The sequence below is a fragment of the Vidua macroura genome, chromosome 10 (assembly GCF_024509145.1).
Source record: "Vidua macroura isolate BioBank_ID:100142 chromosome 10, ASM2450914v1, whole genome shotgun sequence".
Lineage (NCBI taxonomy): Eukaryota > Metazoa > Chordata > Aves > Passeriformes > Viduidae > Vidua > Vidua macroura.
Window position 1 is genome coordinate 7,699,701 of NC_071580.1, and position 13,939 is coordinate 7,713,639.

A 13,939-nucleotide genomic window follows, 5' to 3' on the forward strand; every position below is an offset into this window, starting at 1 on the left:
AGCAGCTGATGCTTCACACTAATCACTCTTATAAATGCCTCTAATTAGACTTATAAATACTTCTAACTTTCCAACAGGGAATAAAATGCCCAACGGGCTTCATGTAAACTGGGAAGGAAAAAAAAAAAAAAAGAGTTAAAAAGATGAGTAAAAACTGTTTTTAAAGGTGGCAAATCCCACACCAGCACTTCAGACCCCGAAATCGCAGAGCCCCGCGCCCCGGAGCCCCCCAGGCTGCGGGAGGAGGGGGAGCGCAGCCGGGCAGAGCGGGGGCAGCGCCGGGGAGGGGCCGCAGCCCCCGGCCTTTGTGGCCGGAGGGGGAACATCGGGACCCTGCGGAGAGGGAACACAGAAACCCTCCCGGCGGCGAGAAATGGGCCCGGACAAAAGCCCGTTACATGGTTGCAAATCACCCCGCTGCTGTTATTTTATTTACCGCTGCCCGCGGGAGGATTGTTTGCTCCTGCGAAATTTTCAGCTTTCCCCCCCCGCCCCCCCGCCTCCCCTTTCCCTTCCTTTTGCCCTCGTTGCTCCCAGCAGCGGTCCCTGGTCCCACAGTGCCGCGTACAGACCGAACCCACCTGCGCTCCCGGCCGGGGGGGCTGAGGCTGAGCCTCTCACCATTCCCGTTTGGATGGAAAAAGAAACCCTCTCCCCAGGAAACAGCCCATGAAAGGCTTATTTTGATGTCGGGGTGAGGAGCACAGCCCAGCCAAGCCACCCTGTGTGTTTGTTGCTGACGGGCAGAGGCTCTCGCTCCCCCATGGCGTTCCCTGCTGTGACGGGAAAAACTTCCAGTGGTTATCAGAAAACTTTTTTTCATTTATCTTTTTTTCAAAGGATCTCTGTATTATTTTTTTTTTTTTGAGGGTGCAAGACAGAAGAATAAAGGCCTCTGGAGCACCACATTTATTTCTTGGATATTTGTTTGGAAGATAAATTTCCTTTTCAGTGACTGCAGACCCAGGGAGCCCCAGTCACCTTCCTCATCCTATTCAGGCTTAGGGATTTTAACAACCACGGTGAATGCCAGTCCTCGGTAAAAACAACCTGGAGACTTTTATGCTTTGCAAAGGTACTAATACAGACAGGGATTTGCTGGTGATTCCTCCACCTTTAGCTTTAGTATCTGTAAAACGCATTTTTGCATGTTAGGTGCTGGAAGGAAGGAAGGAAGGAAGGAAGGAAGGAAGGAAGGAGCGAGCTGAAGATGTTATTTGTGGTGATGTGTTTGCCGGGGGCCCAGGGGAAGTCCCAGCGAGGCCCTGCTGCCCCAGTCCCCTCTCAGCCGGGAGCTGAGCTCTCCCTCCTCTGACAGGTATTTACAAGGGGGTTGAACAGGTAATTAGCGCCCAATCCAGGCTGCGGGAAACCCTCCTGGTCATCCCGCCCAGCACGGGCAGTGACGGGAGCGCTGATTTTCGACGGCTGATTGAGCCTGAACAAAGGCCCCAAACAGCACCGAGTGCCCGACCCAGGGATGGTAACTTTAGAGCCAATGGGCTCCTTTCCCATCAGTTTAAAGCAGTGTTATTTTTTTTCCAAGCTGATAACATTTTAAACATATTGCAAGACGGAATTTTCCTGGGAAGCAGGGAAACCCTTGAATTTGCTATAAAAGAAACTTCTGTGAATAAGGAAACCTCTTCTGTGAATTCACCTGTTGCCAGCCAAGGAGAAATGTTTGGTGTTTTATTTCAATCAGGAATTTGCTGTGTATCTGGTGCTTTATCTAACCTCACTCTCTGAAAGATTTGATGTTATGCTTGGCAGAACTCTCAGGCTCAAGCAGCTTTATTATGCTCTGCTCTACAAGTTTTAACATTTTAGACTGATGGTAGTGAGGGAATAAAAATATACCCTGAAATCCTCACAGAAGGGGTAAGGTACATTTCATGTGGCCCAAATGAATATTAAATTTTTTAATCAGGAGTTTATATAAGCATTTGATGACATTGGAAAAGATAAACCCCACCTCTTTTCTTCTATAAGCAAAGTCTTAGAAGTGAGCACATCTGTGACTATCAGGAGATCATTTCTGGCCATGACCAGCAACTACAGCACCTGCATGTCTGCAGGTGCAGAAACACAACAAGTCCTGTGTTAGCAGTCTCCAGTTGAGGGAATTTGCCATGGTGCTGTTGGCACAAAACTTCTCCATATCCTCAGCATTGGTTTAAACTCTGTCAGTTCAGTGCAGTTCTCCTGAAGTTTGAGCAATCCAGCTAACTTAGGTGAAACATCAGAGTGGACAATATCAGGCAGAGCCATTTGCCACACCCCCGATTTTTATCAAGCCTTGTCTCTCAGTCTTTATTTTTTAACTTTATACAGAGATGTCCTGTAGCAAAAGAATTTGATGGGAATCTCAGCTCCTCAGTATCTCTTTAAACCATTATCTACATAGATCAGCATCTGCAGCCCTGACCACTTTTTCAGCTCACTGCATTTGAGGAGGTCACTGCCAGTTGGGATGAGGTGGTTGTTGAAACACATGCCCATGGTTTGGCCATTTCTTCATTTGTTTTTCATAAATATGAGGTGTCGAACTGCACCATTTGGGCTACCCTTTGCTGCCAAGGAAGGTGCAACATCAGCTGGCTCTAGACAAAACCTCTGGCATTATCCCAGCTGGAGCCACTCCTGCTGTGTCTGTCATAGCACTGAAGCTGCCCATACACAAAACAAATTAGGAATAGTGCAATTCACTGGTCAGTGATGGGCATGGCCCAGTTAGAACCTCTAACTCTGAGTCATTACATCTTGAGCACAAGGGATGGGATTTTATTCTCACAGAGTTGAATGTTTGGGCCTGACTGTTGAGTGCATCAGCTAAGGCTGCAAATAGGAACCTCTTCTGCAGTGAAGACCCTAATCTAATGCAATAGATCCCAGCTATGATTGTAATTGAGAATATTCATAACATCTGCTTGCTTGCAGTCACTCTGTCTGAGTCTGGTGAGAACTCAACACTTGCTGTGTCTTAGAAAAAACATTTGACTCATAGGAAGGTTTTAAATACCTTGCTGAAAGCTCCTGTACCTGGGCTCCCAGATCTCTCTCTGCAGAGCACACTTTAGCTTTGGATCTATCTTTAAAGACTTTAAACAGCTTGAGACTTGCAGTTTGCCACAGGAGCTTAGAGAAAATTCCTGTTTCCAGGCTTTAAAACCTGAGCTGGAGTACAAGAGCCCTCCTTGGGAAGGTAAGGAAAGGTGTAACAAGGTCATTTTGAACCACATAGAATCAGGTTGTACTTTCAAAGTCAATTCTAAATTTAATTGAAAGCTGAGGGCAAGGGAGGAAGGGTAGCACTGATGTGCTGGCTTATTTTGAGGCATGTGAGGAGCTGTGCTGTTGAATGCTCGATGAGCTGCAGTCTTAATAAAGTGGCACTGGGCAAGTTGGCAGGGAGAGGGGCTGGGTGAGCTGAAGGAGGAGTTTTGGGGTGGTGCCTGGTGAAGTCTATCTGTGCAGGCTTTCCCTGGGATCTGGTGTTTTCTTAAGCTGATGGCAGTGCTTGATCATGTGAATGATGTTGATGAAGTTGCCTGTTTGACCAAAACCTCCAAAATAATTTTGTGGGGACTTTATTGTGCTGGCAAAGTGATGAATGAACAGAACCAAATAGATGTGGCTATTTGAAAATGGAACTGGAAAAGGGAATAATTTCACTGAATTTTTGTGCAGCTTAATAAAACTTCTCCCATCCATTTCTGAGATGCTCAGGAGATACACTGGACACAAAGAGGTGACAAAGCTTCACCCTTGTTATGGTTGGAGATGCTGAGGAGGGCAGTGCTGTGCCTCATATCATCCACAGGCCGGGGGCAGCCTGGAAGAGTTCTCCTGCTCAGGCTTTTTTTAGTAATAATAGCTGATACTGATCTGACAGAAGAGCATCTGCTAAGGGAATTATGGTTCTTGGTGGTATCAGCAAGTATTCCCTCTGCTAGTTGTTTTATACCAGAATAATAATCTCTCTGCTAAATTTACCTCCATTTGCCTTTGAGCAAGCATTGCTCAGGCAATGCTTGTGTTCATTCCAGCCAGGTGCATCCAGACTGATCTCCCAGAGCTCCTCTGCTCCAGTCTATGCTGTGCTCAAGGTGGAGGTGTAACCAAAATGAGGGTTTCCTCTTCTCTGGAACAGTGTCTTTCCCCCTTCGTCTCACTCTTTGAAAGAGGAAAGTAATGTTACCCATGGCAGCTTTACTGGCTCACAAAAACTTGCATCATGTTGCTGATGAAAAAGATTAATATTGTGGTCGTCATGTTGCTGACAAAAAAGATGAATATTGTGGTCTTTTCTGCATGAGCTTGTGGTTGCTTCAGCTGCCTCTCTGGGCTAATCCATGGCTGAGCAGTGGACCACAATAGAAAGCCTTGCTCTACTGGAATATGAAACAGAAGTTGCTTAGAAGTCTGATGGATAAGAACCAAAACCCTGAAGAGAAATATGTCTTATAGTACCTGGCTGTCACTTTAAACTCTTGGTATGTACAGCTGTCAGCTATTACATTTATTAAGTTGCTTAGGGTCTAGGAAATAATGTATTTAGAAGTGTGGTGATATGGATTTTTTTTTTACTGTGATTTTACCAGCAAGTTTCCTGTTCTTTCTGTTATTTAAAAATGAGAAATAAGTGGAATGAAGGAAGCATGTTTTCTAAATCATAAGGTAAATATTTTTAATCTGTGCACCACAGACATGCAGTTACTCTCCATTTGAGTGCAGTCTTTGCTTTTTTATTTCAGAAATGCTCTGAACAGCCACCACCACCCATCTCAAAAGTAGAGTGCAGTTGCCTCTTCTAGTTTGAATTTTCTGAAAGCTGGTTCTCAAGCCAATCTCATTATTTATGGAAGATAATTAGTCCTTTCACCTGCATTACATATGAATGCCTCAATCTGTTTAAGAGGAGATTTGTATGAGCTGTTAGTCATGTGTTGACCATTTGCACCATGTCTAGACCCAAATCATGGGGAATTAGCTGAAATGCATCAGGCTTTTAAAGCATAGGTTTTTACACCAGAAATGAAATTGCACTGAGCACAAAGATTTTGTGCTGGTTGTTCCTAGATATTGATAAAAAGGGATAGGAGTGTGATCTCTCCTGTCATAATTCCTACAACATTTGGCATCTTCTTGCAAATATTTGCTTGTATATTTTTTCTTTTGGAATTTAACTGCAGTTCCTCCATTAACATTCTTAGTGCAGTGTTTTTTCCCCTTTTTTTCCTTACCTGTATTGCTTCCCCATTATATATGTAAAACAAAGCCCTACTATCCTAATTCAGCAATATAGAAAATTGCACTAGATATGTATTTAAGACTGGCCTTTTTGAACAGCTCTTGGTGTTATCACTCTCCAAAATGAAAAATGCAGTTGAAATAAGTATTCTGACTTGTCTGTTATTGATCCAGCTGCTCTAATAACTTTGCCCTGGGAAAGGTCACAGTATTTGTTTTTTTATGGTTTTCTTCTAGCAGTGATTTGACTTTATCTGTTTTCTACACCCTCCAAATTATTTACAGTTATAATATCGCAGGATAATGTCATGGGGCTTGTCCCTGTTGCACTACAGTCACTGGAAGCCAAAAGTGTGTCTGCAGAATTATCCCACAGCCAGAAAGGCACCCAAACGTGAAGACAACCCTGCTCATCTTTGTGAAATTCATCATGCTGTTATCAGTCTTGAAAATCAAATTAGTCCAATTCTGCACGTTCTGAACATATTCCTGTGAGCTTCTGATTAATGAAGTATATTGTTATCCTGGAAACAGAGGGGAATGTTTCTGTTCTTACTGAAGTATTTAAATGCAGGTATGAATGTTTTGGAAAAATTGAAGACGGCTTAGACTATGATTTTTTTTTTCCCATAAACCATAAATCATTATAACAAGATTAGCCTTTTACTACCTCTCTCCCAATTTCTCCCTAAGGCAGGTTTTATTGTCACTTTTGGGCAGAGCTGTCATGTAAAATCCTCTGCTCTTCATCTTGCTAATGTATATGCTTAATCATCTGTATTTGAAGTTTGGAGTATGAATTAAGGGAATATTTAACTCTGAATAAGTGAAGCTACCCAGTGGTACCACTGATGTAACATTTCCTTTCTGTTGATCCTTTTTTCTTCTCTTGTGATCCAATACTGCTTAAATCAGAATAAATTAATTAGTATAATACCTTAATGAATATGTTTTTCAGTGACTAACTATGCAATTCTTTAGGCTCCTGGTGATCTAAACAGGAAGAAGTGTTTTCTTTATCTTGAGAAAACACCTATGAGATTCTATATTCTGCCAATTAAATAAAATAGTCTAGCATATTTATTTGAAAAATATCTTCAGTAAATAAGTTTTGGCAGCGTTCTTGGCAATAGTTAAGTATATGCTTAAAGCTGTAGTGCTACTTGAACTAGAGAATAGTTTGACTGGGCAGAGGATCAAGGGAGCTGTAAACCAAACTTTCCACTGGCATGGTTGTGTGGTTGATTTTTTTGGTGGGGGGAGGCTAAAGGAGGGTGGGGACCAGGTTTCATTGTCTTCTAAAACACCTGAAATCTATAAAAGAGTTAGTCCCAAATTCCTGTTGGTTTCCTCTGGTTATGAGGAACTGATCCAGGTTGTATTTGGCTGATGATTTGGCCCTTGCCAGCTAGCACAGGTGAAAAATATTGTCTGAAGGAAAACTATTTTTGTCTCCTGTGGGTGTTACAGCCTGACAGAACATGACACCTGTGCTCTGTGGTTGTGAGGAGCAGGGAAGGTGGATCTGCCCACAGAGAGCTGAGCCAAGCAAGGAACCTGCATCTGGGCTCAGTGCCTTGATGCTTCACAATCACCTACAGGCAAATTTGAATGTTTTGAATTTTAGATTAATAAATCAGGTTTTCATGATTCCTTGCTTTTATGATGCACAGTGGAGGAAATCCTGAAGAGATTTCCTTCAATTCGTTTGATATGGTGTTGGTACTCACCATGTCACCTCAGTTTATTCTATGTGGTGAAATGGTCCAACAGCAAGGAAGTAAAAACTTGAATCAAAGCTGTGATATGAACCAATAGCTATTCCATGCACACTCTTCTCATCCAACAAAGGATCAAGGGTTGTTTCCCCATTTGAAGAATACCAGCCTGACTAATTGCATTAATTCTACAAGTAAGAATTTTGGGTTTGCCAATTAATAAAACACTACCAAATAAGGTAACACCAGACATCTAGTGTTGCCTACCTATGGTTTGTAGGGCATCTGTATCCCTTCATTACTTGTGGATTTTTTTTTTTTTTTGGTAATAAGTGCTATGATCTTTTCTTTGGTTTTCTTGTCTCTGATACTGCCAAGCTAATTAATATTTGCGGTGTTCTTTAACTATCAAATGGGGTTGCAATCATAAGCACATTCTTAAACCTCTTAGTGCTGAAAGGAAGACCTAAATAATTTTTAAATCTGTGAGACAATGTCAAGAAATGTACTTGCTTAAATTTAATCCATCACTTTGTGCCAGCAACACATATAGCTGAAAGGTCAGAGAATCATTGAGAGGGAGAAAAACAATTAATTTGGTATCAAAAAGGTAATAGGATAAGGCCTTGCCAACCCTCTGCTATTGTTCTGCTGCATTAACTTCGGCAGGTCAGATGCCACTGGTCGTTGACCTCAGGCTAAACAGGGTCAGCCCAGGCTGATTACAAAAGAGATGTGTTTGCACTTATCCAAGTGTCTCTTAAAAAACCTGAAGCCACATCTGTGTTGTTCCTGGGGAGGAACACACAGAGGGTAAACATTTTTCAATGCAAATATCATTTAGAGAATCTTCTGCATGAAGAATGGTGTCCCCCAACATGGCATGGCTCCTGTATGAGTCCTTCCCACCACTGGGACAGGCTGTGGCCTCAGATCTGGCAGTAGGTGTGTGCCAGAGAACTGGTGAGGCACTGGGAAAACATGCCATGAAAGGAAGCAGTGGAAAATGGTTGTATTCCTCAGCTCTGCCGCACACATTGTTTCAGCAGAAGGTCTGTTCCAAGAGGAGCTGCTGATGTTAATAAAACAGACGGTGCCAGTGAGTTTAGATAACTCACTTAGAGGGGGTGAAAAGGTCCCAAAGTCCTTTATGTCTAGAAAAATGTTTTTATGCAAGTATTCAGTAAGCCTCATAAGTGTAGTTGGTGAGATTTAGGCCTCATCATATCTTTTAAATTCTCCTGTCTATGCCCTTGGGATCTGCTCTGTGCTCCTTCTGGGGTCAGTGGTGCTCAAGTCATCCCACTTCTTTTAGGTGCTTATCTATAAGAGGGAATGACTTTTTGTTGGTGCTGGATTGGCTCTGTCAGTGCTGTGTTGGCCACAAGTTGGCTTTTGAGTGCAGTTCTGTGCAGTTAAGGCCCAGGTGAGGATACTGCCAGTCTGCCTCTCCTTTCAGCAGATTCTGGTGCTTTTGGTTGACTTCAGGCAAAACCAACCATCTGGTAAAGAGCTGCAAGTTGCTACAAGACTTATGGCTGCAAACCATGAATAGGGCAGAGAGACTCCGGAAATTTCCTACTCAGAGGTGGTAAAAGCCATGTAATGTCACTTCTCTTTCATGGTGAAGTGACTTGGGGGGTGGTGGTGCAAAGAGAAATTGTGACTGACAGATCCTGATTAAATGCAAGTGCCTTGTTTCTGTGCCTTATGGCAGACTGCCCCATCCAGCTCGTAGCTCTGCAGTTCAGACAATTTTAATAATTACTAAGCTGTAAGTATTCCAGCTGACAGATATGAACTGGAGTATTGCTGTGTTGTAAAAACATTTGAGACTCTAGCTCTAGGTTAGAGACAGTTACTTTAAAAAAGCAATCCTCCCTCTTACATATGCTATCTACCTGCTAAAATTTTAATGGGGTTGCTCCCCTAAATATGCTCATCTAATCTATGGATGAGACCTTTTGGAAACATTTGTATTACCTTTATTGCTGGGCTCCATTCTGTGAAGTGCTGGGTGTTCCCCACCTCTGCTGGGGAGCAGGGGTTATAGGTTTGATTTTGAGCACCAGTGTTTCCAATAGAGATACTGAAGACTCTTAATTCTACAACTTTTTCTAGGAAAGTGAAAAAGAACTCTGATTACTGCTAATAAATATATAATATTTAGTAAAGACTGGGTGCAGTGAAAGGAGCTATCAAACTCATTTAAACAGAAACCATTTGCCTCTTTAAAAATATTTAACTGCAAGAATGCTCTTTTGCTTGGGATCATGCTGGCAAAAAGCATTAATTGTGCAGGTTTCTCATTTACTCTAGAGGGTTGCTGAGCTTTATTTTGTGTTGACCAAGAGCCCTCTGTGCTGCTCCCACATTTAAAACCTTCCCTCACGCAGCGCTTCCACATTTGAACATTGACTGGTCAAGAAGATAACGTTGTAATTGTCCCAGGGCTGTGCTAGGGGGGCTGTCCCACTGTGCTGGGGGCACCCAGGTATGGGTATTTCCTCATCAGGAAAGAGCAAAGAACACGTGTGTGCATCGGCTCTGCTCAGATGGCTCAGGAGGGAAAAAAAAAAGAGGCAAAGGCTGGGAAATTAAATTGCTGAATGAAAAATGTTAGATAAGTGGAAAAGTAAAGGAGGATTTTGCCAAGCTGAGACTGTCCTGTGGTGTCTGTCACTTAGAAACCCAATTGCATGGTCAACTGCAATAGCATGAAAGCCCATCAGCCCAGTAATCTCCAGCTTGTAATTGATTCTGTTTCTACAAATGTTAGCTAAAGCAAAAATCTGCATTAAGGTAAGTGCTAAACATCCATCAGCCTGACTGATTAGCCAAAGCAGGAATTGCTGGAGAAATGCATGCTATTTGCCATCAGATTAAGTGAAGTTTTGCTTTCCACAGTTGGAGAGCTGATAATTTGCTTGTGATGGGATCAGTTCAGTTTTCAGCTCCACTTGCTGTATAAACCTCAGTATTTAAGGGCACATCTTGAGCCAGATAGGCAAAATACAAAATATTTTCTGATTAAAGAGATACAAAAAACACGTTGAAGAAAAGCTTGAATTATAAAGATTGAACAACTAAACTCGATGATGAACAGGCCAAACTCTTTACATAAAAAGGCTAAAATTGATTTATTAATGGATTGTCTAAATCTTCTTTGATATTACTTCTTTTGTCCTATATCTGTTGCTCTCTGCTGTTTTCTTTTCTTGAAGCTTGATCACCTGATGTTAGTTTCCATGAATTCATTAAGGTAACCATGCTTTTGTGAACTGAGCAACTACATAACTACATTCCATAACTAAGAATGCATCCAGGATCTATATGCCTTTGCAATATAATAATTATATCGACTTAACAGGGAGATAACACTGAGTTTGAGAAACTCTTTTTATTTTTTTAAAGCATTCTGTAATGATTATATGTGTCCATATAAAAATTATTCCTGGTCTGGGCAAAATCCGTCATTTGCTGATGCTGAGCAATTACATGGCAGATGGTATTAGTTTCCTTTCTAGCTTATGTAACTCCACCAGACATCATGAATTATGAGTTTTATATTATTCTGTTCATACTTTAATTGAACATTTTGGTACTTAAAATTCACTTATAAAAATGTTCTCTACTAATCATGGTACTCTAAAGCTTAGCAAAAATTAATGCAAAAGCGTTATAAAGAGATTAAAACTTGGTTTCCTTTGTATTCAAGCAAGTACTTGTGAATAATTTTTCCTCTATTTGCTTGTCTCTGAGGTAAGCATCTTGCAAGTACCTCACCAAGAAATCCCACACAGAGCAAGTTTTTAGTTCAGCAGAGATCCCTTCCCTTGGAAAACTGCTCTGGGATTGTTACTGGCTGCTGGTGGCTGTTGCTGGGTGGCATGGAAACAGAGCACACTTCACAGTTATCTGTATCAGTGGTTTGAGGCTCCTACCTCAAAATACCCAGTGCTTTATCACCTTCGAAAGCCCTTTTGCTTCCAAGTTCTCAGAAAACATTCTCCCCCTACCTACTGATGGTTGGCCAGGTGATCCCTGAGAGCTGTGTTATTTATCAGCAGAATGGGGTGATCCCACGGGGCCAAGCCATGGTGATGCTGAGATCCTAATAAATGTCTGAAGATATTTATTGATTAGCCAGATATTGCCCCAGATGCATCATGATTTGGCAGGCTCAAGGCCCAGGGAAATCAATGAAGCAAAAAGAGCAGCCCCACAAGCAGAAGGAATCTTGAACAGACCTGCCTGTCTTGGTGGAGCCTCAGCTCTGTCAAAACCCTTCTTTCAGGCAGTTTCAGTTCTTTGCTGAACAGATGCTGTGGTTCATTTTCCTTTTGCATCCTTTCTATCTGCTGAGCTACTGCTTTTATGAGAAGTGTCTGTTCCCCAGAAACCTGTAAGGCTGCTGTTTCCAAAGAACTTTCTCAAAATTCCTTGAAAATGCTCCTCAGGCTTGTAAAGAGCAGATGACAACAGGAAGGCCCTGAGTGGGTTCCTCCTGCTTGTTTGTGATCTCCTGCACAACTGGCAGTGTTGTTTCATCTCAGACTTGTAAACCAATTCTCTCCACCAGGGCTTTCCCTTCCCTTATGTGTAATTTGCATCTCATGTGTGGCTGGGCAAGCCAAGTGGGAGTAGGGAAATGCAGTGGCAGGAATCATGTTTGTGATGGCTCTGTCTGCACCAGAAGTGGAAAGAGCTGTATCCTCAGTAGGGTAACTCTCTTTGAGAATTACAGCTGATTTTTCTGGCCCAAAGATGTTGATGAGACTTTATGTAAGTACCTAAACATTTGGATACATGTGAAATAAATAAAGCCACCAAACCACGTGCAGTTTATTTGAGGTTACAATAGCTTAATTTCTTAAACATCCTTATTAAAAAACGAGGAACAATTCAGCCTTTAATACAACGTGGAGCTGTGATTCATAGTTGGTGGTAGGAGAAAGCAGTGAACTAATTGCTTGGGTCTGGCCAGCAGAGAGTGAAGCAGCTCCCTTGTCTGTGATACCATGCCCCTTCCCTTTCTGATTATTCTCCAGCAAACATCCTACAGCCCCATTCATAAAGTCCAGTAATGACACAAGAAATGTCAGGAGTATCTGCTGAAGGAGTGGGAGGCTGACAGAGCAGCACATTGTGAGCCTGCAGAGCAGCTCTGCGTATCCTCTGGGGCTGTTTTCAGTTCTTTTGTCAGCTGATTACATGGTCTTTTATAATTTCTAATCTACAGAATAGGGCTATTTGCTTGTGGATTATGTGAAAGTCGCAGGCTTATGCAAAAGAAAAACAAAATAATCTGGAAGTGGATTCTCTTAGCAAAAGTTAAACTTAATTTAGGTGTTTTTTATCTAAAGGGGAGTTTAAGGATGTGCAGGAAAAACCCAAAACTTCTGTCAGTCTGAAATTTCAGCTTTATGAAAGTGCCCTCACGGATGAGACTTAAATTACTTGTCCTATTCAGCAAAATATATTTTGTGCTTAAAGTTGTGCAAATGTAAATGTGCTTAAAGTTGTGTTGGTTTTTATCCTTTTTGGTGAATAAGAATAGTGTTAAATAGTGCAAAAGTGCTTGTAGAGGCACCAAATCATGGTGCAAAGTTGTTACATTTACTGTCTCCTTTATTTGTTAATGAGAATAGCACATACATATCTGGATTTTTTTTATGTCAGTCTGTGAAGTGGGCACTGAGTCTGCAGAAAGAAGGAATTGTGAGATTGGAATATAAGCAATGTGAGCTGCGAGATGTTTTTGTATTGGTCCCCAAAATTGTCCAGATAGATTTGTATTTGCAGTCTCAAGAGAGAAGTCTTGGTAGAATGTGTGTGTGTATAAATACAGATAAGATGGGGTGAAATAAGATGAAAATGATAAGAAGCAAGAGTTTCTTGTGGGTCTCAAGGCTGAAAGAAGTGCCTTGAGATGGGACCTGGTAGAGACAAATGAGGTTCTTGGCAAGGGTAAGAGCTGAACTAGCGTGAGGAATCTGAAATTCCAGCATGGATGGAGGAGGGCAGGGTTTGCTCAGCTGTATGTAAAACCTCCCCGAGCTGCTTGCAAGGCCTGCAGATGTGATGAGGTGTGTGCAGATGGCTGCTGTGATACACTCACAATTTATCAATATGAACTTTGGAAGCTGGCTGAAATCCCTCTCCTTAGCACCTGCAGCAGGCCCCCTGCTATCTGCTGTGCAAAGTGGGCAGATGTATATCCAAGAGGCACACTTTATTTTTCTTGGGTCAACATTTCACATGGAGTTGTAGCAGGGTAGTTTTGTTTGGTTTTCATTGAGCCCCTTATTATTAGCACACTTCTGTTGGGGGGTGAATAGTAATGCCAGAATAATGGGATCTGCAGTGGAGGGCTGGGACCACAGAGTTTGGCCTCCCAATAAACCACTCCTGTGCTCCTGCAAGGGCAATGACAGAACAGAATAAACCTAACCAGAAAAAAGCAAGCAAGTGCATGATGTGCCAGTGTAAAAGCAAGTGGTCTTAGGGATAGAACTTGGATCTGTAACTAGGGTGGATGGACCCCAACCCCAAATATTCTGGCAGCTTATTTTTCTATAAAAGCTTTAAAAGTTAGAGAGGAAGTCTTGTTGGCTTTGATAACTCTAAATGAGTTGTCTCAAAAGACATCTCTGCTTCTTGGATTGATGTGTTTGGAGGCATTAAAGAAACTTCTGTATGGCAAAACTTAATTTGAACAAAAGATTCTCAATTCTGGTTTAAGATTTTAAGATTTGGACAGGAGTCAAGTTTGCAAGGTTTGTGCTTGTTACAAAAGAAGTACTATCTACTTAATATCCATTTTGTCTGTAGATTATCCAAAATAAACCCTCTCATGTCACTAAATTATGAATTTGATAGTTCTCTGAATACTTCTATTACTCTGGAAATAGGGGAGCTGCCCAAGTCATCTAGATGCCTGTCTTACTTGTGCATTAATCCAGCAT